The sequence below is a fragment of the Pan troglodytes genome, chromosome 9 (assembly GCF_028858775.2).
Source record: "Pan troglodytes isolate AG18354 chromosome 9, NHGRI_mPanTro3-v2.0_pri, whole genome shotgun sequence".
NCBI lineage: Eukaryota > Metazoa > Chordata > Mammalia > Primates > Hominidae > Pan > Pan troglodytes.
The window spans coordinates 35,336,502-35,359,978 of NC_072407.2; the positions used below are offsets into that span (position 1 = coordinate 35,336,502).

At 37.0% G+C, this 23,477-nt stretch overlaps 1 protein-coding gene across 11 annotated transcripts in view; it reads right to left on the bottom strand.

The window, feature by feature from the left end:
• DCDC1 (doublecortin domain containing 1) overlaps positions 1–23,477 on the bottom strand; it is a 490,806-nt gene that overhangs the window by 458,097 nt on the left and 9,232 nt on the right. Inside the window, exon 2 of one of the 11 annotated variants that reach the window (XM_054662184.2) lies at positions 23,170–23,329. The exons of the other annotated variants lie outside the window; for them this stretch is intronic. The gene's annotated coding sequence lies outside the window, so the exon portion shown is untranslated. The remainder of the gene's footprint in view (positions 1–23,169; positions 23,330–23,477) is intronic. 11 annotated transcript variants of the gene reach the window in all.

Sequence of the window (23,477 nt, forward strand, 5' to 3'; positions counted from 1 at the left end):
GTTAATTTGGATCTTTGTTACTTGCAGTTAAACCTAATCCTGAAATACCTGACATTCTCTTGAAGTAAATTGCTTTCAAAAACCTAAAATACATGGTATTTACTTAGAGCAAAGAAATAAGGATAACACTAGAATGGCTTAAAATATAAATTTAACTCAGAGTCTAGTAATTTGGGACTTTGGGCCTTGCAGGGTTGAAGAATTCAACTGTTTGTGTATCCCAAACTGAAACTATAAAAAGTAGCACTCTACAGTGATTGCTACAGAAGATGAGACTGTGGTTCTAAGCTTTTTAACAACACTTTTCTTTAAGAATTCTTCCCTGGTTGGGTGTGATGGCTCACGCCTGTAATCCCGACACTGTGGGAGGCTGAAGAGGAAGGACTGCTTGAGTCCGGGAGTTTGAGACCAGTCTGGAAAACACAGTGAGACCCTGACTCTACAAAAAGTAACTTAACTGGGTATGATTGCACACACCTCTAGTCCTAGCTACTTGGGAGGCCGAGGCAGGAAGATTGCTTGAGCCCAGGAGATTGAGGCTGCAGTGAGCCATGATCATGCCCCTGCACTCCAGCCTGGGTGAGTGAGACCCTGTCTCAATCAATCAATCCATCAATCAAACTAGCCTAGCTGTCAAAGATCAGATTAAGGTTGCTGTTTTTCAACCCAAGCTTATTGTGTTAAGTGACCTCAAAGGAATCATCTTTATGTTGAAGCACAGAGTCAGGGAATAAAAAACCAGTACTCAGGCTTAAAAATAATGTCTAGACGTGATCTTTGGCTGTGAACATGGGATTAGCTATAGACTGGAAGTCTACTAATTTAGGGGAAGAGGAAGGAGCAGTGTTAAATTACTAAAGAAACCACGAAGCTGGCCGAAAAACATGACTGACCTGTATTCAAATCTCATGCCCACATTTGTATCAGCAGGAAGCAGGCTGCAGATCTGTTCAGCACTCCAGAACAGCAAATTCTCCATTGACCACATCAGATGTGGTCAGAAAGTACAATGTACAAGGAAGACCCTTTCCAAAAGGCAGAATTAGGAGTACTCTGATGAACTAATCAAGGAAATTGCTCCATTGCTAGAGAAAGGAACTTTTACAATTCCTACCTAGCCTAGCAGAATTGATAACCACTATAAACCAGTGACTCTTGTGTTAATCCTATTCTCCTCCTTTCCAAATATACATCCATTCTGTTAGGTGTGATGTGGCAAATGCATTAACTTTTACTTTATAGGTTACTAGACCACCTGGACTTAATGAAAAGGACAGTGCATTAACCCAACATCCTAGATTCTGAGCCATATTCAAATGGATCATATTTGGGGGTTCACATACATAATTAAAATCTAGAACAGGCACGTATGATCAAGAATAGGTGGTTATGTTCTATCTACAGGAAGAAGGGCGTACCAAAGATATTTTGGTGGCTAAAAGGTTGGATTGTGGAGTAAACTGTTAGATGTTCACTAGAATCTCTTCCCTTTTACAGTGTCTAGCTGAAGCCTTTTTTCCATCTACATGTTGCCACTTGACCACATGACTAAATTCTGGTCAGCAGAATGTAAGCAGAAGTGGCATATGTGATTTCTGGGAACTGTCACCAAAGAAGGGGGTATGGGGCATAATTTTCAGCCTTCTTTTCTTCCTTCCTGATATCTGGAATGTGATCATGGCTTAAAGCTGGAATAGCCATGAATGCACCATCTGTGACTTTGGGAATGGAAGCTTCTCACAGCACAGCAACAAAATAGAAGATCTTAGAGCATTATACTAGCCCTCCAGACTTTTATATGAGTAAGAAATAAGCCTTTTTTTCTTACCCGTCCTCTATGTAAACTTTACATTGTAAGTAAGAAATAAACTTTTATATGAGTAAGAAATAAACCTCTTTTTCTTACCCATCCTCAATGTAAACTTTTCTTAACATCTTGTACATGCTATTTATTTCCAGTCTCTAGACCTTTGCTCACACTGCTCCTACACTGTTGATGATTTAGAAACTAGAAGCCAACTTGGTATAATGAAATAGACTTCTTTTTTCCATTTCCCAAAGTTCATGTTTAAGTCAGTTGGTTGCCTGAAATTAAGAATGAATTTTCCTATGTGCTATGGTTGGAATGTTTGTGGCCACCCTCCACCCCCTGCCAAATTTCTAAGTTGAAACTTAATCCCCAATGTGATGTTATTATGAGGCAGAGCCTTTAGGGAGGCAATTAAGTCATAAGGGTGGACTCTTTTTACAACGCAAGGGCACATTATCAATAAGGAAGCAGGCACTCACCAGACACTGCTGGTGCCTTGATCTTAGACATCCCAGCTTCCAGAACTGTGAGGAATAAATTTCTATTGTTTGTATACGATTCAGTCTAAGGTATTTTGTTATGGCAGCCCAGAATAAGATACTATGGAAACAAATGTATACATTAATCAGTTTCCTTGCCTCATTCAATATATGCTAGTAATACCTGAATTAACTCTCCAATAATATTATAGTTAAAAAAAATTTTATGAGAGCTGAGACTAGTCTGTCCTGTTCACTTTGCATTCATAGTGCTTAATTCAGTGTCTAGGACGTAGTAGGTATGCAATAAATATTTATAAAAGAAATATGGGAAATTGTACTTCAGATGCCAAGAACACATTTGTTCACAGCAGCAACATTGTAATCACAGAAGAAAGGATTCCTTACAGGACTAAAGTAGATAGTTTTGACAAATTTTCAATGTTAATTCTTTCTATCTGAACTAGCCAAATAATTTATCATCCAAACTGGGCCTGTCCCAGGCAAATCAAGTGTCTAGACTGCACCTATCTATATTTAAATAGCCTCCTTTTTAAATGAAAAGTTACTATCCTATGTCTCTGTGGTTGCATATGTACCCATGGGACTCACCAAAGATTTACTCTTTGCTGCTTTTTAAAGAAGGCACCAAAAAGTCTCTGTTTTTATCTTGATGAAAATAATGTTTTACTCTTCAAGGAAGAACAAAAAGCATTTCCTCCTCACTAGCTCCACTCCCAGTGGTAAGTGGGATTTCCTAATTCAGAGGTCTGGTTTCCTTTACCCAGGGATGATACACGGGGCCTTTTTGCATTTTTAAAATCTGTGCCTAAAAGGCCTTTAAGTTAAATTGCTGGATTTCCCAGGACATAAAAAATAATTAGCAAGAATTGGTCTGCAGCAGACAAATCTACCCCACACTATTCTGGGGCAGTGAGACCTTGGAAGAAAATGACTGTGTGGAGTGTATATGGTTCTGAGAGAGAGAAGGAGAGGAGCAGGAGGGAGGGAGGAAAGGAGAAGGAGAGGTGGATTTAAAAGGCTAGGTAACTGTAGCTGTGATCTGGGGGAACCAGTGATGGGTACTGTAATTGAGCACAATACTGAAGGAATTGTGTTAGCCACTGTGATGGTTAATTTTATGGGTCAACTTGGCAGGGCCATGGTGACCAGCTATTTGATCAACCATTGTTCTGGGTGTTTTCTGTGAAGGTGTTTTTTTGGATGAGATTAACATTGAAATGGGTAGACTCTGAGTAAAGCAGTTTACCCTCCATAATGTGATGTGGGTCTCATCCAATCAGTTTAAAGCTTTTATAGAAAAAAGACTGACTTCCCCTGGGTAAGAAGGAATTCTTCCAGCAGGTTGTCTTTGGACTTGAATTGCACCCCTTCTCTAAGTCTCTAGCCTGCCAGCCTACCCATCAGATATTGGACTCACATAGCCTCTGCACTCACGGGAGCCAATTCTTAAAAATCAATTAATCTTCCTCTCTCTCTCTCTTCATATATATATGTATTGATTAAAGAATGAGTAGATAGAGAAGGGAAGGAGAAAACAAGGCGGAAGAGAAATTGGTGGAGGGTGAGAGAATGAATTTGGTTTTGGATCCGTGGAACTTGAGGTATCTGGCAAGCAGTTAAGGACACCACTGGTTGACTGATGAGTAAGAGATGTCCAACATGAAAGCCTCCCGTGAACCTGCTGGAGTTTGGTGGACTTTGCCTTTCCACATCTTGGAGAGCTAGTAGGGAGGAGTTTTTCTGCAGGTGACTCTGGCTTCCAGAAGGGGGCAGCAAAAAGGATGGTTCAGAAGAAAGAACTTGGCTAAGTATGTGCATTTCAAGACAAAGTTCTCCAGAAACTTCTTTCACAGGTAGGGAATTCAACAACAGTGCCCACTGCAGTGAAGCATTGTATTGGTCCCAGAAGAAAGTGATGACAGAATAACATTGAGACCAATTCACCCTGCGAGTAGAATCTCTGAGTTATGTTTGGTTTGGTTAAGAATGGAAATTCCAGTTTTATTGATAGATAGATAGATAGATAGATAGATAGATAGATAGACAGATAGATAGATAGACATGCGTTGCTTAACAATGGGGATACGTTATGAGAAACCCACCATTAGGTGATTTCACTGGGCAAATATCATACAGTATACTTACACAAACCTAGATGGCATACTATACACCTAGCCTCTATAGTATAGCTGATTGGTCCTAGGCTACAAACCTGTACAGCATGTTACTGTGTAGAACACCGTAGGCAATTTTAACACTATAGTAAGTATTTGTGTATCTAAACATAGAAAAAGTAATACACTGCACTACAACATTACAACAGCTATGTCACTAGGTGATAGACATTTTTCAGCTCCATTATAATCTCATGGGAGTACCGTTGTAAATGTAGTCCATCCTTAAGCAAAACACTCTTATGCAATGCATGACTATACACACACACACACACACACACACACACACACACACATTTTTTTTGGTCTGTTTCTCTGTAGAACCCTGACTAATATACCCTCTTTCAAAGACCATGTTGCCTTGCAAGGCTGAGGTGGAACTGGTGCCAGAAAAACTTTCCTGAAGCAAGGACCAATAGCGCCTGTCAGATGATGGATGCCAATGAGATCAGTAATGGTGACGTGGGTCAGCAAGAAGCTATGGCAATGGCAGCACCACCAATAGTACCAGCAGCACCAACAGACAAACTAACTGACATTAAGGGTCATTCTCATTAGGGAGGGGACAGCTGGAGAACTTTCCTTTTGAACGACAGTTAACACCTAAGGTTCATAGATAATCTACAGGAGATGGGAAGCTCAAAGATTATGAGACTACACTTGCTGCTAACTAAGCATATGGAAAACTAAAAGCAATATAACTAACTTACACGCACAAACATTATGGAGGAATTCATACCTATTGACATAAGAGAATGATCATGTGTTTCTCTTGCACTTTCTAACTATGTGGCCTTAAGTATCATGAATTTTTTCAGCCTCAGTCTTCTTTTGTGCAAAACAGGGTAACTACATGGTTATGAGCATTAAATGAAATGGTGAACTTGGAAGCATTTGGCACAGGGCTTGGCACATGGTAAACATTCAATAAATGTCCTAATCTGCATCAAATAAGAAAAAGATCTGTTTATACATAGTTTAATAAGAGAGGGTGCTTTTGTCCACCCAGCACTCCTCTGTTGGCCCTCTCTCTCCTCCTCCCTTAAATATTTCATGATAGGAGGGGTGAGGCTCTCTTCTAAAGCATCTTTAACAACCATTGTCTTTTGAAATCTTTCATAGGTTGAGTCTGAATTGGGAAATGCTTATAAGCAAAAATCCAGCTGTGCATAGCAAGGCAAAAGTATATGATTAAAGAGTAAAACCACTTGCAGAAAAAAATCCACTGACTGTCCTGGTGTGTTTATGATATAATCCAATTATTAAAAAAATGAAATTTGAATCTAACTATTCAAAAATAACCTGAAGAAAACAGAAATCGTTTTATTTTTTACTTATGCACAATTATAATCCTAACTTTCAGTGAAAGAGGTAATTATTTTAGTGGTAGGTATACCTTTTTGTTTTTTTCCCATAAAGTAGTTCAGGAGTCAAAGCTGGATGCAGTGACTCATGCTTATAATCCCAGTATTTTCAGAGGCCAAGGTGGGAGAGGCCAGGTTGGACAAAATGGCAAGACCCCATCTCTACAAATAAAAAATTTTTAAATATTAGCCAGGCCGAGTGGTGCATGCCTGTAGTCCTAGCTACTTGGTAGACTGAGGCGAGAGGATCACTTGAGCCTAGCTAGGACTACTTGGTAGACTGAGGCGAGAGGATCACTTGAGCCCAGGAGTTTCAAGGTTGCACTAAGTATGACTGTGCCACTGCACTCCAACGTGGGTGTCGGAGTAAGACCCTGTCTTTTTTTTTGAGATGGAGTTTCGCTCTTGTTGCCCAGGCTGGAATACAATGGCACAATCTTGACTCACCGCAACCCCCACCTCCCAGGTTCAAGTGATTCTCCTGCCTCAGCCTCGCAAGTAGCTGAGATTACAGGTGTGCACCACCATGCCTGGCTAATTTTTGTATTTTTAGTAGAGATGGGGTTTCTCCATGTTGGTCAGGCTGGTCTCAAACTCCTGACTTCAGGTGATCTGCCCATCTTGGCTTCCCAAAGTGCTGGGATTACAGCCATGAGCGACCACACCCAGCCTGACCCTGTCTCTTAAAAAAATAAAATAAGGGTGGGGCACAATGGCTCACACCTATAATCCCAGCATTTTGGGAGGCCGAGGTGGGTAGACCACTTGAGGTCAGGAATTCATGACCAGTCTGGCCAACATGTTGAAACCCTGTCTCTACTAAAAATACAAAAAATTAGCTGGGGGTGGTGGCGGATGCCGGTAATCCCAGCTACTTGGGAGGCTGAGGGAGGAGAATCACTTGAACCCAGGAGGCGGAAATTGCAGTGAGCCGAGATCATGGCACTGCACTCCAGCCTGGGCAACAGAGTGAGACTCCATCTCAAAATAAATAAATAAATAAATAAATGAAAAATACTTTCAAGATGCTTTCAGTAGGATTAGTTATATAAGTGTGAAATCATTACCATTATTAAATGAAATATTTCTTCTGTAATGTATCTATAAACAGTGTCATCCTCACTAGAAGTAGAACATATTCACAGGCTAGGTAGAATATGCAAAATACAAGACTGTAACAGGGTTTCAGATAACACCCCTGCACATTGACAATTAAATGAGAACTAATCGTTCATTAGAAATTAAAGAAATAAAAATGTGTTAATTTTAATTTGACTGACACTAAATACTATGGTACTCTAAAGAATACGGATAAAGGCATTGACTTATGTTTTATTAACACATGCATAGTTTATTCACTGACACACAGAAAAACCACAATCTTCCTTTACTTCCTATTTCTTAACAATTTTAGATCACTATGTGCTCCCCTCTGATACCCCCACCTAGGGTACCATTCCATCCTTTTTTACAAAAGACATTCCTGTCCTTAGTGGTTGAGTCTGGACTCTGGAGCCACAGTGACTGGGTTTGCCTCCCTGCCGCCCACTTACAAGCTGTGTCACTTTGGACAAGTTACATAACATCTTTGTGCTTCAGTTTCTTCATCTGCAAAATGGGGATAAAAATAGTAACCACTTCATAAAGTTGATGTGTTTGGCACATAGTAGGCACCATGTGTCAGCTACTGGAGAACAGAGTCCTGGTGGTCCACAAGTTGAACACTAACTACTAATAACAGTTCATGCAGATTTTCCAAAGGGCATGCAAGTGCGGATAGTTGTAAGAAAACCAATTTCTAGATTCTTGCCTTCTATATATAGGCACTTTAAAAAAATACATCTGCCTAAGAAGCTGGCACTTTAAAAAAATACATCTGCATAAGAAGCTGCCTGTCCTAACTAGAGTTTAATCTTGGACAGTCTCTATTTCTCATTTTACAAAAGAAAAGCATTTCCTTTTGGCCTATTCCAAGGTTTCAAACTAAGGAACAACTCCACAATTCCTTTAATCAAGAAATTATGCATGCTCTCCCCAACCTATATTATCAACATATTTTTTCATAAATTTTCTTATGTTTGATAAATATCAGAAATGGTAATATATCCATGCTGTTTTGAATAATTGCATGCTACCAATAATTATAATGAAAACCCAATCCTGATGCAATTTTTCTACACTTATAACCTTATGGTCAAAGGCCATTTTTTAAAAAAAACCTTATTATAGTATGTGGTTATTGCAGATAACAACATGTTATGTAAGACGGAGTAGCCTATAAAAAACTTTCAATTATAAATGATAAAATTCTATGAAAAAATGGAATAAACGTAAGTTTAAGGAAAAACTTTGTTGAAGAAGAGCTTGTTAATGTTTTTAACGTTTTAAAATCTCTATAGAATTCAGGTCTGGGGCTAGAAACGTTATGTATATGTGTACGTGTGACACCTTGTCATGCTTAAAACAAAGAACTCTCTTAAAACAAGAAACTCTATCTCCATCACCTATATTCACATGCATCCTGTTGTTTCTCTGTTTCTCTAGAGAGCTCTACTACACACTCTTTCATGTGGGGAGTGTCAAAAGCACACAGGAGTCAACTTAAAGGTAATTCCACTGGCCAAAAATGGGACACTCTGAAAAGTTAAAAAAAAAAAATAAAAGATCAAAACATCAAGCATATAAATCCATGAGTATCTAATAATACTAAAATTAAGATTTATACTTCAATTCTCATCATTCGTCTTTGGAGATTGCTGGACCACCAATTTAGTATACTGGAAAAGAAATGTACTTTTCCTTCTTTCCTGAGTTGGCTATAATTCAGGAGAAACAAATAGATAATGAAAGAAAATTATTCTTAATAGAAGAATCATAGCTAATAAATATAGATGGAATAAAAGAATTAGAAAAATCACCATTGCATAGACTCTAATGAAATAATGGACCCAGATAATGTTTGTCCAGGCAATGCTTGTCATCATGAGATGAAAAGACAAAGGGAAGTTTATAGCAGATGAATCTGACTGATATACTATTGATTCACATTAATGTCACTAAAATAGGACAACTAGAAATTGCTTCTCCTTGTGTAATTCCACAGGAATTATAAACACAGGAATACCTATGAAGGATTCTTGCCATAAACACTGAATCTAACCAAGTTTCTAGATGTAATTTCTAGGGTTTTTTCTCGTAAGTATGTGAAGTAGAGAAACATGTTAAAAGACATGGCAGAGAAAACAGAGAAAGGAAAAATGTTACAAATGAAGAGACTCAAGAATCATAGGAGGGTGGATCACAAGGTCAGGAGTTCGAGACCAGCCTGGCCAATATGGTGAAACCCTGTCTCTACTAAAAATACAAAAAAAAATTAGCCCGGCATGGTGGCACACGCCTGTAATCCCAGCTACTCAGGAGGCTGAGGCAGGAGAATTTCTTGAACCCGGGAGGCGGAGATTGCGGTGAGCCAAGATTGCACCACTGCACTCCAGCCTGGGCGACAGAAGGAGACTCCGTCTCAAAAAAAAAAAAAAAGAAAGAAAGAAATCATTTCAACTAAATGCAATGCATAAATATTATTTAGTTCCTGATTTGAACAAACTTTCTTCAGACATACATTTTTGAGACAATTGGTGACACATGAATATATACTGCTTACTACTTAATATTAAGGAAATGATTTTATTAAGGAAATGATTGTATTGAATATGAATAAATGGTACTACCATGATAAATCTTTTTTGTTAGACATATAAACCGAGGTATATGTGAGTACAATATGATTGGAGTTTGCCTTAAAATACTCCAATAGAAAAGAGTAAGGGAGTAAAGGTAAGAATGTCAGACAGCTGATGATTGTTTAACTTGGGTGAAGAGTACATGGAGGTTTTACCGTTTTTCCTCTTGTATGTGTTTGAAAATGTTCATTAAAAAATATTTTAAACAAATCATATGGAATTCAGATTCTATTAGATATATTTTAAATAGTTTTATTTTTTAAATGTCAACATTCATAGCATACCAGAAATCACATATTTTCCAACTATTTAAGCTTATAACAAGAAATGATAAGTGTCAACTTAAAATGTACAGGAGAGTATATGCTTTTCAAAATTGTATTAGAGAGTACATGAGCAAAAATATTTGAAGTTCTTGTTCTCGACAATAACTACCTCCAGCCTCAGCAGTAAGGAGAGAATTCAAGTGGGACAGAGCTGACAAACAACCTCCTTATCTTCTTCCCCAGGTAAATTGGGACTTGCTTAGCTCTCCTGCATTTCCCTAGAGGAAGGGTGAGAAACAGGTTCTCATAATTCCTTCACAGTGAACTAGGTGCTTAAGACTGCCATAGAATCACCATAATTTAACACTCCTTTCGTAGCTTGGTCTAGGTCCCTAAACCAGATAGTGATGATCAATGCATTAGTTCAAAATCCCAAATTGTGAGGGAGAGTTAGTAAAGTTCAAAGTAGAGCATACTGTCAAGTAGAAAATTACCTTGATGTAATGGTAGCCACCAAGTACATAACCAGGCACACTAAATCTGAGGGCTCACAGACCAAATTAACATGTTCATTTCATACAACTTACTAAATAAATGGAAAACAAAAAGCAAGGGGAAAGCAATGAAATAGGTTGACACTCTTATAATAGGATGTGAGTGGCAGGACCACCCTATATGTATCCTGTGTTACACGCTAGTCACATGCTCTGTTTTCTCTGTGCCACATCAGCCTTCCCCATAATAATGTGTTGTAAGAACCAGAGTTCAGATTTGAGTCAGGTGGCCAAGATAGAAGGTGCCAGGGGTCAAAGGCACATACTTGATAATGAGAGAGACAAAGGGGCAGTTATACCTGAATAAAGAAGTACCTTGCCAATTAATGGTGAAGAACTATGGGTTTTATTTGCATTTCTTGGGCATAGTACCATGGGCCAATATAGGACCTTACTGGAGGTCATAAGTAGGTGGCATGGCACAGCTGTCAGCCCAGAAGTGACAAGATCATAAATTGTTTTTCCTACCTTTCTATCAAATAAATACACACTTGTCTATTCCTTCATAACCCATTTATTTTGTCTTGGCAAGTTTTACACGTTAGTAACTTGCTTACTATGTATATTTAGTACATATTCTAAATTCTGCTTTTCTTTCTCAAACTACTTGCTTACTCTTATCTATATTAATACATGCTAGGAGTTTCACCTGTATCTCATAACATACTTGCTGACTTCCTATCTATCGTCAAAATTTCTTATAAATTTCATCATCTCATTTGTTTTCTTCTATAGTAGAATTGAATATTCGAACTCACATTTTCTAGTGGGATGGAGATGACACAGCAGAGAAAAGCATGCATGTGGAAGAAAGACACAAGTAAAGAAATCTGGAATTACCATCATCTTCAAAGATTTCAGGTCTCTTTCTCTAGCTTCCAAGACAGAAAACAGTCAGATATTACCTCTCAAAGGCCAGTCCTAATGTACATTGGAAACACTTAGGTAGAGTTTTAGGCCATATTCCACTAAACAAGAGGTTGTATCTGTCCCTTGAAAACTGCTGCAGCATTCCAGCAGCAAATACCTTATTTTCTGCCACTCAACATGCCCTCACCTATTTAATTGCCAGTTACCTCCACCAATGCTGAAACGGCATCCCCATACCACAGTGGAAGCCATTATACACTGTGGTAGGAACTTCAGGTGTGTTAAAATATTGTCAAAGTAGATAATGACTGTTGGTTCAGGAGATATAAGTTGCTGCCACACTCAACCTTACTAGGAGACATGGAGATCTCATTTGCAAAGCCCCATCTCCAATAGAGCTAGTCCAGAAGGCTAACCATTCAATTCAATTAAGAAAGACACTTGATTTCTTCATTAAATCTACCTTCCTGGTGTTGTGTAAATATGTAAATCACATATATACACCTGCATTGCCAAATTATTCTTTTTAAAATTAATTTTACAACAACTAAAATATAGTTTACTGTGGAATAGTCTACTCTTCTACAATGCAATAGTTATATCTCTGAGTAAACTTGCATTATCAAAATTCATTTTATAAAAATAATAGCTTATTTTTTTTTAAGTGGGGAGGTTAAGAACTACAGTTCCAGACTCAAATAAGTTATGTTTCCTGTTGGAATTTCAGTGACAAATGTTTTTGCTTGTTTAATAGCTATAATTGTACAACTAGACAAACTAATATCCTAGGGTAAATCTAGCTATCTAGCTGTTGCCTTATTCTATGCTACCAGACTATGTTAAGCAAACCAGTTCTTGCATATTCTTATCACTTTATTATCCTGTCATCTATTGTTATGATGAACAAATCAATTTTACGTAAACATAAACAAGGTACCTTTGTGGCCCTCCAAATGTGTTTTCCCTAAAACCACTTTGCGAATTCCTGACCCCATCATCTATCCATTCAATCAACAAATTGTTGAGTACCAACTATTTCCAGACTTTGAAAACAAGACAATGAATTCAATGTTGACAAGATAATATTGTTCCTCCAACTGGTTGAATTTTCATTATAATGAATGTAAACACAATTTTAATTAACTTGTCTTATTAAAGACAATTTAAATGATTATAACTGAAGTTATTATAGAAATGCTCATATTAAGATTTTACAAAATGTATTTAAAAATCTATTCTTGGAATTAGTAATCATTATAATTTTTTTGTTTTTAGTCTTTATGATTTTACAGATTTTTTTTAAAACAAAGGTGTGGCCATATTAAATATACAGTTCATATACATGGCTGTTTGTGGTGGCTCACACGTGTACCCCCAGCTACCTTGGGAGGCTGAGGCAGGAGGATTGCTGGAGCCCAGGAGTTCAAGTCCATACTGGACAACATAGCAAGACCCAGCCTCCAAAAAAATAAAATAAAATACATACAGCTGAGTTCACTGAATGAGCGTATGTTACTAAATATTTACTATGTTACTAAATATTTGTTGAGAACATGATTTTTTATTACCTGTTTAATATCCTAGTTAGTGGCTCCAAATGCTTCTTATTGTGATTAAAGCTGTGATTCTTGTATATATACCTTTGACCACACCACTGAATAGTTCTTTGAGTCTAGAAGCTAAATCCCTGGATCAAAATATATGCACATTTTTAAGGCTGTTGTGTATCTCCAAAATGAATTACTTTTTGGAAATAAATCAACTTCTAAAATTATCAGAAGTATTATATGAAAGCCCATCTAACAGTACCCATTAGTGGAGCAAAATATTATCTCTTAACTTTGCCAGTTTTAGAAAAATGTTATAACTGGTAGTGAACATTTAATTTTTAAAATTTTAATTATTCAATTTTTAAAAATTATATCAATACTCAAGGAGGAATATCAAGGGATCATCAGGGAGATTTTATAAATTATAAATTATTTTAGTTCTACTTAGGAAAACATTTAATTAAAAGAAGAAATTCCTAAAATATAGAATATGTATGTTAAGCTCCTAGATATTTTAAAGATAACTAAGTTCAAAATATCTAATTAGCCCAGTGTCCCCTTTCTCATATACTTATGAGAACATATCCAATTATCTTGAAAAAGGTAATTAAAATTACTATAAATAATCCTGATACTAAGACATGTTATAATTCATTTGATAATTACATTTCCCACAAAGATACTGTCAACATAAACTGTGAAACTGTAGATCCATCCTGTTTACAAGTATCAGAAACAATATGCTCATTGTTCTGTTGTACTTAAATGCTGCATTGCAGCTTGTCTTAACAGGTAATATGTGACATGAAACATGTCTAATTTTATGCTTCATAATTTCCATTCTGTTGTTTAACACTCAAAAAATTATATTTATGTATCACATATGTCAGAAAATGATTTAAATAATTTAACTAAGTAATAGCAACCATACCTTTCATTTCAAATACAAAATAGAAATCTTTTGTTGCTAGATGTTAAAAATCACCTTTAATCAGAAATGCAAATATTTACATTTTTTAATTTATGTAGCTAACATTAAATATTTGATTGAATTGTTTATGTTTTATATTTTCAGAAATTTATTATGAATCAAAATATTAAGTCATAAAAACAGGAGACATCAAAAAACTACATTTCAAGATTGACTTATGAATTTTAAAAATTCATTATTTCTATTCACTATTCTGATTTTTTATAACAAGGAAAAGAAAGAAGAAGAAGTGTAATTATTTTGATTTTAAAAACACTACAGGAAAAGGTACTAATTTAAGCCAGGCTGAAGTTTACATTATTTATTGGTATTTTTCTTCAAAAATATGCATTAGAATAAATATTTTTCTAAATACTAAAGTAAATAGAATGCATGGCTCTGGCATATTTATTTCTTTGAAAAGGTGTTCTGAATTTTAGACAACATAAATACTAGGCACTGTGGTGGTTGCCATAGTAACAAATAGAAGCATAAAAATACATGCAATTTTTCAAATGTATCCACTTTTTTCATAAATGTGCATATGTTATAGGTAAAAGATTATTCAACTCTTGCTTTAGCTCCCCTTTTAGCAGGAGATACATGTAATTCTTTAGAAATAGAAGATTATCATGTAGCAATGGAGCAGGCTCAAAAAAGTTTTTAAATATTATGTGGGAAATCTTAAGTTCTTTTAATGTAAATTTTCCAAATTGAAGGCAGGAAAAAAACTTCTTTCACTCTATCTTACTTTAATGGACAGTGTTCTTTAGGTAAGGGTAAAAAGCACATAAACTTCTTTTCCTCCCAAGCATGAAATTTCCTTTTATTTTGCATAAGTTTAATATTCACATGCATAAATGCAGCACATGACCTCGGAAAGCTGAAAGCCCTTTTGATCCCAAAGAACCAGAAGTTGTTTAATGCTAATCCAGGAACTACTACTTGAGTAAACGATCTTTTCTTTCTCCACTCCCCTAATTTAAATACAATCTTCCTATTTACAGGTATCCAAGTGACTGAATTTTACACTTACAGTTTAAAGGGCTGTAGAGGGAAGCAATTCCACAAGCCATTATGTGAAGCTTGAAATCTACTGAAAGGTACTGGTAAGCTAAGCAAAACAACAGAAAAGTTGCTCAACTATTATTGAGAAACATATCCTTCAAACCTGATTACAAAAATCTGGACCTCCAATTTGCTTCAACAATAATTATTATGTAATATTCTCCTGGGGTGAAATTTAAAACTTTGTAAAGATCACCATCTAGGCAGAGTGACAAACGTAAGGTAACAAAACAGTGCTCTAGGGCTTACCTTGTGCTCACTCCATAAAGAAACCATATGCTGTCATGGGTAAGGATTGACTAGTCTACTAGAGGAAAAACAATGAGAAACATCCTTATCGTGTATATGCACGATCCTATTTACTTTTATTAAAGAGAGATCGTTTATTTATTTAAATAATGATATACAAGAATAATTAGCATTATGTTTTTACTAAACAAGTTCAAACATAATTGAATTCAGCATAATAAAAACATGATAGAAAAAGGCACTGCCCTCAGTGAGCTCACAGTTTGATACTTAGCAACGTAAGAGCTTTCGACTATTGTATTAAACTTTCAACACAACAACTTCATAATTCGACTAGTCAAGGCATTCCATATATTAAGGAAGTATGACTTAATTTCCTATCTACAATGTACAACTCAATCTCAAAACAAAGATAACAGCTTTTGAGTTAACTTGAAAGTTCACTTAATGATAACATGACGAGCTCAATAAGTCCTTGGAGAAATATTACATCCACCTAAATTCATATAATTACATTCTGCTACCTTTAGTATTCTAAAACAAATACTCAGAATCTGAGATGACCCAAAATGAAACCCAAAATGTAGCAAAAGGCTACACTCGTATGTAGCCCTCTAGGAGTGAGGAAGAAATAATCTCATCCTTATTGCCATCAGGCATTTAGATTAGATCAGGTTTAACTCAGATTACAGTTTTCATTTTGCCAGGTGGGAGATGCAATTAGAATGACTATTTTATTGACATTATGTTCCCTGACACATAAACTTAAGGTCTCTGTTTTCTGTCTCTTTTTCTATACACTATAACACATATACAAATGTGCACAAACACACACAACACACATTCATATGCACTTACAAACATATATGCTGAATATATTGTTTCTTTGACAATACACATAATTTCCATTCTGAATTTTCCAACTTCAGTAAATTTGACTTGCAAACCAAGGCGATGGCCACTTCTTCACAATTTTCACAATCTCGGCAAGGTCTTCTTGATTTAGTTGGAAGCAACATAAATGAGAACCTAATACTTCGCAAAATTCTTTATCCAAGTTGGTGCAAAGCATGACCTTTTTCTATATCTGAGCTAACTAGCAGCATAGCCTGAAGCAGCCTGCCATACATAGAACATTTCTTTGGAATCTAATGCTTTATCTTAAATATTTAAAAAGTGAAATGTCCATTTTACTTGATAAATTATCTGTTAATTTTAGTATAAAATGGTTCCAACAGATGGTATCCATTTGATAATAAACCACATGGAGACAGTAAACACAAAGCATTTATTACCTACAACATTGGTGACAATGCCTAAATATGTGGCCCACTATCTTCAGTGTTCGTCAGAGTACAGAAACATCTAGAACCTGATGATTTTCACAAAACCAACTGTTGGTTACAGCTTTAGATAATATTTTCTTAAACGCCTTATTCTTAAGGATAATTCATAGCTTCAAGTCTGATGTTCGATATTTACTTGAAATTCTTTGATTATAATGCCAACACCTACTAATTAGCAATGCTAAACTTCGAAGCATGAACAGAATAAGCACAGTGAACTGCTTGATATGTTGAGGCACCATACTAGGTAACCCAACCACCTTTGATTACTGGATAATAACAAGAAAATTCTTCAATTTACAGAGCCTAGTGTAAATAGAAATGTCTATGACTGAGGGTTATGGAAATAGATAATCAGTCTCTAAGAAGTACATTGTAAGATTTTTCTTTTTTTTCTTGAAGGGATAGTTAGTTCAAACTTTAAGAAGTCCAAAAGTGAGTTAAAATATGAGTCAAAGGCCAGGTGCGGTGGCTCACGCCTGTAATCCCAGCACTTTGGGAGGCCAAGGTGGGAGGATCACGAGGTCAGGAGATAGAGACCATCCCGGCCAACATGGTGAAATCCTGTCTCTACTAAAAATACAAAAATTAGCCGGGTGTGGTGGCATGTGCCTGTAGTACCAGCTACTCAGGAGGCTGAGGCAGGAGAATCTCCTGAACCTGGGAGGCAGAGGTTGCAGTGAGCCGAGATCGCGCCACTGCACTCCAGCCTGGTGACAGAGCGAGACTCTGTCTCAAAAACAAACAAACCAAAAAAAATTATGAGTCAAATATTTATGACTGTCAACACAGAATAGGTCACATGGATGTGAGTACTGCAAAAGGAAAGAATATCTTTTTATTCCTCTTCTCTTTCCTATCAACTCTTTTTAACTAAATCTCTCTGCTTTCACCATCTCAAAATGATGTAAAGATGTCATTGGAAACTGGAAAAGCGATATCCATTTTTAAAGCAAGGGGGAAATTATTTTGGTAATTATACAGCTTAGTTTAACTGGGGGCATGAATATAGTAACAGAAGAGCCAAACATGCCAGATGAACTTAGTAGCTTTCTATGATAGAATGACAGGTCATATTATCACGCAAAAAGTGAACAGTGTAGTCTATTTCAATGTCGTAAGCCTTTTTATTCCCTTCTCCAATTCAGTAGGATAGGGAAAAATGATTTAGGAAGAAAGGAATTTAAAAACTGACTTGAACGCTAGACCAATGGCTACTGATGCATCTCTCTTTTAAGGATCTGTTTCAGAATAAAGTCAGTCTTTTTACTGATGACTGACAGTCAGGAATCTTGGTTTACTTTACATTTTGATTCCATCATGTCAAGTCTCTGAGAGCTGTGAAATTTTAAAAAAGGTATTTCCTTATTTTTTTCCCTCAACTTTTGACCTTTTTTTCCCTGTAGAGCTCTTAAATGACTTGTTAATTCAACTAAGTGGTGTTGCACTGGGACAACAGTGCAACACCACTGTAAATATAAACTCAAATTAGGTAGAAATTTTGAGGGAACAAGGATGCACTTTGTGAATGAATTGAAAGGATTTTCTATGGCTAGAGAGGGTAATCAATATTGGAGTGGTGCTTAAAATATAAGTGTTGGAACAAACACTTGAAACTTGAAGAGTGTGAAGAATACCTCTTATTTGGTTACAGGAGAAATAATGTAAAAATCAATTGTGTGGAGTCAAGGGATGAACTCACTTTTCATGACAAGAAATCTCTGTCATGAGACCAGCTGGCTGACTACACGAGAGGGCTGGGAACATGACTACGCTGGAAAGAGGCCTCACTGGGGAAAGGAAGTCAAACATTTGGCTTGTATTACAGAATCAGGCAAGAGCCAACAGTATGTTGAACTGAGCTACCTACGAACCAGGAGACTTGTTGTTCCTCATTATGTAATTGACATACCTCTTTTCCCAATCTCTGTCACCATTCAAACATTTAAAATAATAATTTAGTTATCTTAGAAAAAAAATGTTTGGTTACTGAATTACTGTTTGATCTTAACATTCTTTTTCTTTTTTCTTTTTTTTAAGTCAGAGTCTTGCTCTGCTGCCTAGGCTGGAGTGCAGTGGCACAATCTCTGCTCACTGCAATCTCTGCCTCCCAGGTTCAAGCGATTCTCCTGCCTCAGCCTCCTGAGTAGCTGGGATTACAGGCACCCACCACCACGCCCGGCTAATTTTTTGTATTTTTAGTAGAGACAGGGTTTCACCATGTTGGCCAGGCCGGTCTCGAGCTCCCGACCTCAAGTGATCTGCCTGCCTCGACTTCCCAAGGTGCTGGGACTACTGGTGGGAGCTACCGCACCTGGCTGATGATCTTAACTTTCTTTCTAAGCCTCCATACCAGGGAAACATTCAATCAGGGATGTTCCCAGGCTAGTAAGGGAAGAGTGCCCCAAGGCGTTATTTGTACCGGTATATCCAAAAGGAAATGGGAATGAGTAACTATTCCCAATCGCTCTTCTCTCAGCTCTCTCAAAACAAGTGAGTCACACTCTTTTCTTCCCCTCTTACCTTAGGTCATTCCAGAATGTTTAGAGGAGATAGCTACAGTATAAAAAAGCTATGCCAGATAAAACTGACTTTATTTTATAACAAAAAAAAAAAAGAACAAGGGGGAATTTTTATATTTACCAAGCCAAGACTCTAACAAATAATTTAAGTTAATAACTGAAGAAAATGTAGCTAAAGAAACTAGAACTCAGGATTAAGAAACTCACTCAAAACCGCTCAACTACATGGAAACTGAACAACCTGCTCCTGAATGACTACTGGGTACATAACGAAATGAAGGCAGAAATAAAGATGTTCCTTGAAACCAACGAGAACAAAGACACAACATACCAGAATGTCTGGGACACATTCAAAGCAGTATGTAGAGGGAAATTTATAGCACTAAATGCCCACAAGAGAAAGCAGGAAAGATCCAAAATTGACACCCTAACATCACAATTAAAAGAACTAGAAAAGCAAGAGCAAACACATTCAAAAGCTACCAGAAGGCAAGAAATAACTAAAATCACAGCAGAACTGAAGGAAATAGAGACACAAAAAACCCTTCAAAAAATTAATGAATCCAGGAGCTGGTTTTTTGAAAGGATCAACAAAATTGATAGACCGCTAGTAAGACTAATAAAGAAAAAAAGAGAGAAGAATCAAATAGACGCAATAAAAAATGATAAAGGGGATATCACCACCGATCCCACAGAAATACAAACTACCATCAGAGAATACTACAAACACCTCTACGCAAATAAACTAGAAAATCTAGAAGAAATGGATAAATTCCTCGACACATACACTCTCCCAAGACTAAACCAGGAAGAAGTTGAATCTCTGAATAGACCAACAACAGGAGCTGAAATTGTGGCAATAATCAATAGCTTACCAACCAAAAAGAGTGCAGGACCAGATGGATTCACAGCCGAATTCTACCAGAGGTACAAGGAGGAACTGGTACCATTCCTTCTGAAACTATTCCAATCAATAGAAAAAGAGGGAATCCTCCCTAACTCATTTTATGAGGGCAGCATCATCCTGATACCAAAGCCGGGCAGAGACACAACCAAAAAAGAGAATTTTAGACCAATATCCCTGATGAACACTGATGCTAAAATCCTCAATAAAATACTGGCAAACTGAATCCAGCAGCACATCAAAAAGCTTATCCACCATGATCAAGTGGGCTTCATCCCTGGGATGCAAGGCTGGTTCAATATACGCAAATCAATAAATGTAATCCAGCATATAAACAGAACCAAAGACAAAAACCACATGATTATCTCAATAGATGCAGAAAAGGCCTTTGACAAAATTCAACAACCCTTCATGCTAAAAACTCTCAATAAATTAGGTATTGATGGGACGTATCTCAAAATAATAAGAGCTATCTATGACAAACCCACAGCCAATATCATACTGAATGGGCAAAAATGGGAAGCAATCCCTTTGAAAATTGGCACAAGACAGGGATGCCCTCTCTCACCACTCCTATTCAACATAGTGTTGGAAGTTCTGGCCAGGGCAATTAGGCAGGAGAAGGAAATAAAGGGTATTCAATTAGGAAAAGAGGAAGTCAAATTGTCCCTGTTTGCAGATGACATGATTGTATATCTAGTAAACCCCATCGTCTCAGCCCAAAATCTCCTTAAGCTGATAAGCAACTTCAGCAAAGTCTCAGGATACAAAATCAGTGTACAAAAATCACAAGCATTCTTATATACCAATAACAGACAAACAGAGAGCCAAATCATGAGTGAACTCCCATTCACAATTGCTTCAAAGAGAATAAAATACCTAGGAATCCAACTTACAAGGGATGTGAAGGACCTCTTCAAGGAGAACTACAAACCACTGCTCAATGAAATGAAAGAGGATACAAACAAATGGAAGAACATTCCATGCTCATGGGTAGGAAGAATCAACATCGTGAAAATGGCCATACTGCCCAAGGTAATTTATAGATTCAATGCCATCCCCATCAAGCTACCAATGACTTTCTTCACAGAATTGGAAAAAACTACTTTGAAGTTCATATGGAACCAAAAAAGAGCCCGCATTGTCAAGTCAATCCTAAGCCAAAGGAACAAAGCTGGAGACATCACGCTACCTGACTTCAAACTATACTACAAGGCTACAGTAACCAAAACAGCATGGTACTGGTACCAAAACAGAGATATAGATCAATGGAACAGAACAGAGCCCTCAGAAATAATGCTGCATATCTACAAGTATCTGATCTTTGACAAACCTGAGAAAAACAAGCAATGGGGAAAGGATTCCCTATTTAATAAATGGTGCTGGGAAAACTGGCTAGCCATATGTAGAAAGCTGAAACTGGACCCCTTCCTTACACCTTATACAAAAATCAATTCAAGATGGATTAAAGACTTAAACGTTAGACCTAAAACCATAAAAACCCCAGAAGAAAACCTAGGCATTACCATTCAGGACATAGGCATGGGCAAGGACTTCATGTCTAAAACACCAAAAGCAATGGCAACAAAAGCCAAAATTGACAAATGGGATCTAACTAAACTAAAGAGCTTCTGCACAGCAAAAGAAACTACCATCAGAGTGAACAGGCAACCCACAAAATGGGAGAAAATTTTCGCAACCTACTCATCTGACAAAGGGCTAATATCCAGAATCTACAAAGAACTCAAACAAATTTACAAGAAAAAAACAAACAACCCCATCAAAAAGTGGGCAAAGGACATGAACAGACACTTCTCAAAAGAAGACATTTATGCAGCCAAAAAACACATGAAAAATGCTCACCATCACTGGCCATCAGAGAAATGCAAATCAAAACCACAATGAGATATCATCTCACACCAGTTAGAATGGCAATCATTAAAAAGTCAGGAAACAACAGGTGCTGGAGAGGATGTGGAGAAATAGGAACACTTTTACACTGTTGGTGGGACTGTAAACTAGTTCAACCATTGTGGGAGTCAGTGTGGCGATTCCTCAGGGATCTAGAACTAGAAATACCATTTGACCCAGCCATCCCATTACTGGGTATATACCCAAAGGACTATAAATCATGCTGCTATAAAGACACATGCACACGTATGTTTATTGCGGCATTATTCACAATAGCAAAGACTTGGAACCAACCCAAATGTCCAACAATGATAGACTGGATTAAGAAAGTGTGGCACATATACACCATGGAATACTATGCAGCCATAAAAAATGATGAGTTCATGTCCTTTGTTGGGACATGGATGAAATTGGAAATCATCCTTGGTAAACTATCGCAAGAACAAAAAACCAAACACTGCATATTCTCACTCATAGGTGGGAATTGAACAATGAGAACACATGGACACAGGAAGGGGAACATCACACTCTGGGGACTGTTGTGGGGTGGGGGGAGGGGGAAGGGATAGCATTGGGAGATATACCTAATGCTAGATGACAAGTTAGTGGGTGCAGCGCACCAGCATGTCACATGTATACATATGTAACTAACCTGCACATTGTGCACATGTACCCTAAAACTTAAAGTATAATAACAGAAAAAAAAAAGAAAGAAAATGTCCCTGTAGCTTCAGGAAACATGGAAGTAGTGCACTGTAATGCAAAGACCACTGGGACTGGATCACAAAGTTCTGAAGTTCTGGTCCTAGTTTGAGGCCAGACCTGTGGTAAATCCTAAACTCTTTTCTGTACATTTTCCCTACCTGTCTAAAATATTGGGGTGTGAGATACTGATAAAAGGGAGAAACTCTAAAGTTCTCTGTCTCTAAAATTTTAGTCATTTAATAGAAGAGCTTTTACATATAAGAGCTAAGGTGGTATGGCAGAAAATGCAACAGATCTGAACTCAACTGACTTGGGTTTGAATTTTTGCCTCTGTCTCTTCCCAGTCTCATTCCTTTATGTGTATGATAATGGTATCTGCCTTACCTACCTCACAGGACTGTTAAAAGGATCAAATGAAAACATACGCAATATGTAAAAGTGCTTGTTAATTTAAAATGTTAGTTCCTATTTTTGTATTTAGGTCTGCCTCCTGAATTGTCCAAGAAAACATGTCTAGACATGGTAGAAAGTATTCCAGAGACTCTTTGTTATCAGAGAAGATACAGCTATTTATAACTTACAGTTTCAGATTGTTTGCTTCCTCAGCTACTGGTTTGTTAACAATGCCACAGTTAGACAGCCCAGGTTCCTATTAATACATACCAAGGTATGGATAGCTGTTCTCTGTCACAGGAAAAATATGTAAGTTTTCCAAACCAACTCCTCTAAAGAAAGATGTGGAGACTTTGGCCAAAAGTCAAGTACAGTATTTCTTCCTCTGCTTATCTGCAAGGGATATGATCCAAGAACCCCCAGTGGATGCCTAGAAATGTATACAGTATAGTATCAAACCCTATATATACTATGTTTTTTCCTATCATATATAAATATGATAAAGTTTAACTTATAAATTAGCCACAGTAAGAGATTAACAGCAAATAACTAATAATAAAATAGAACAATTATAATAA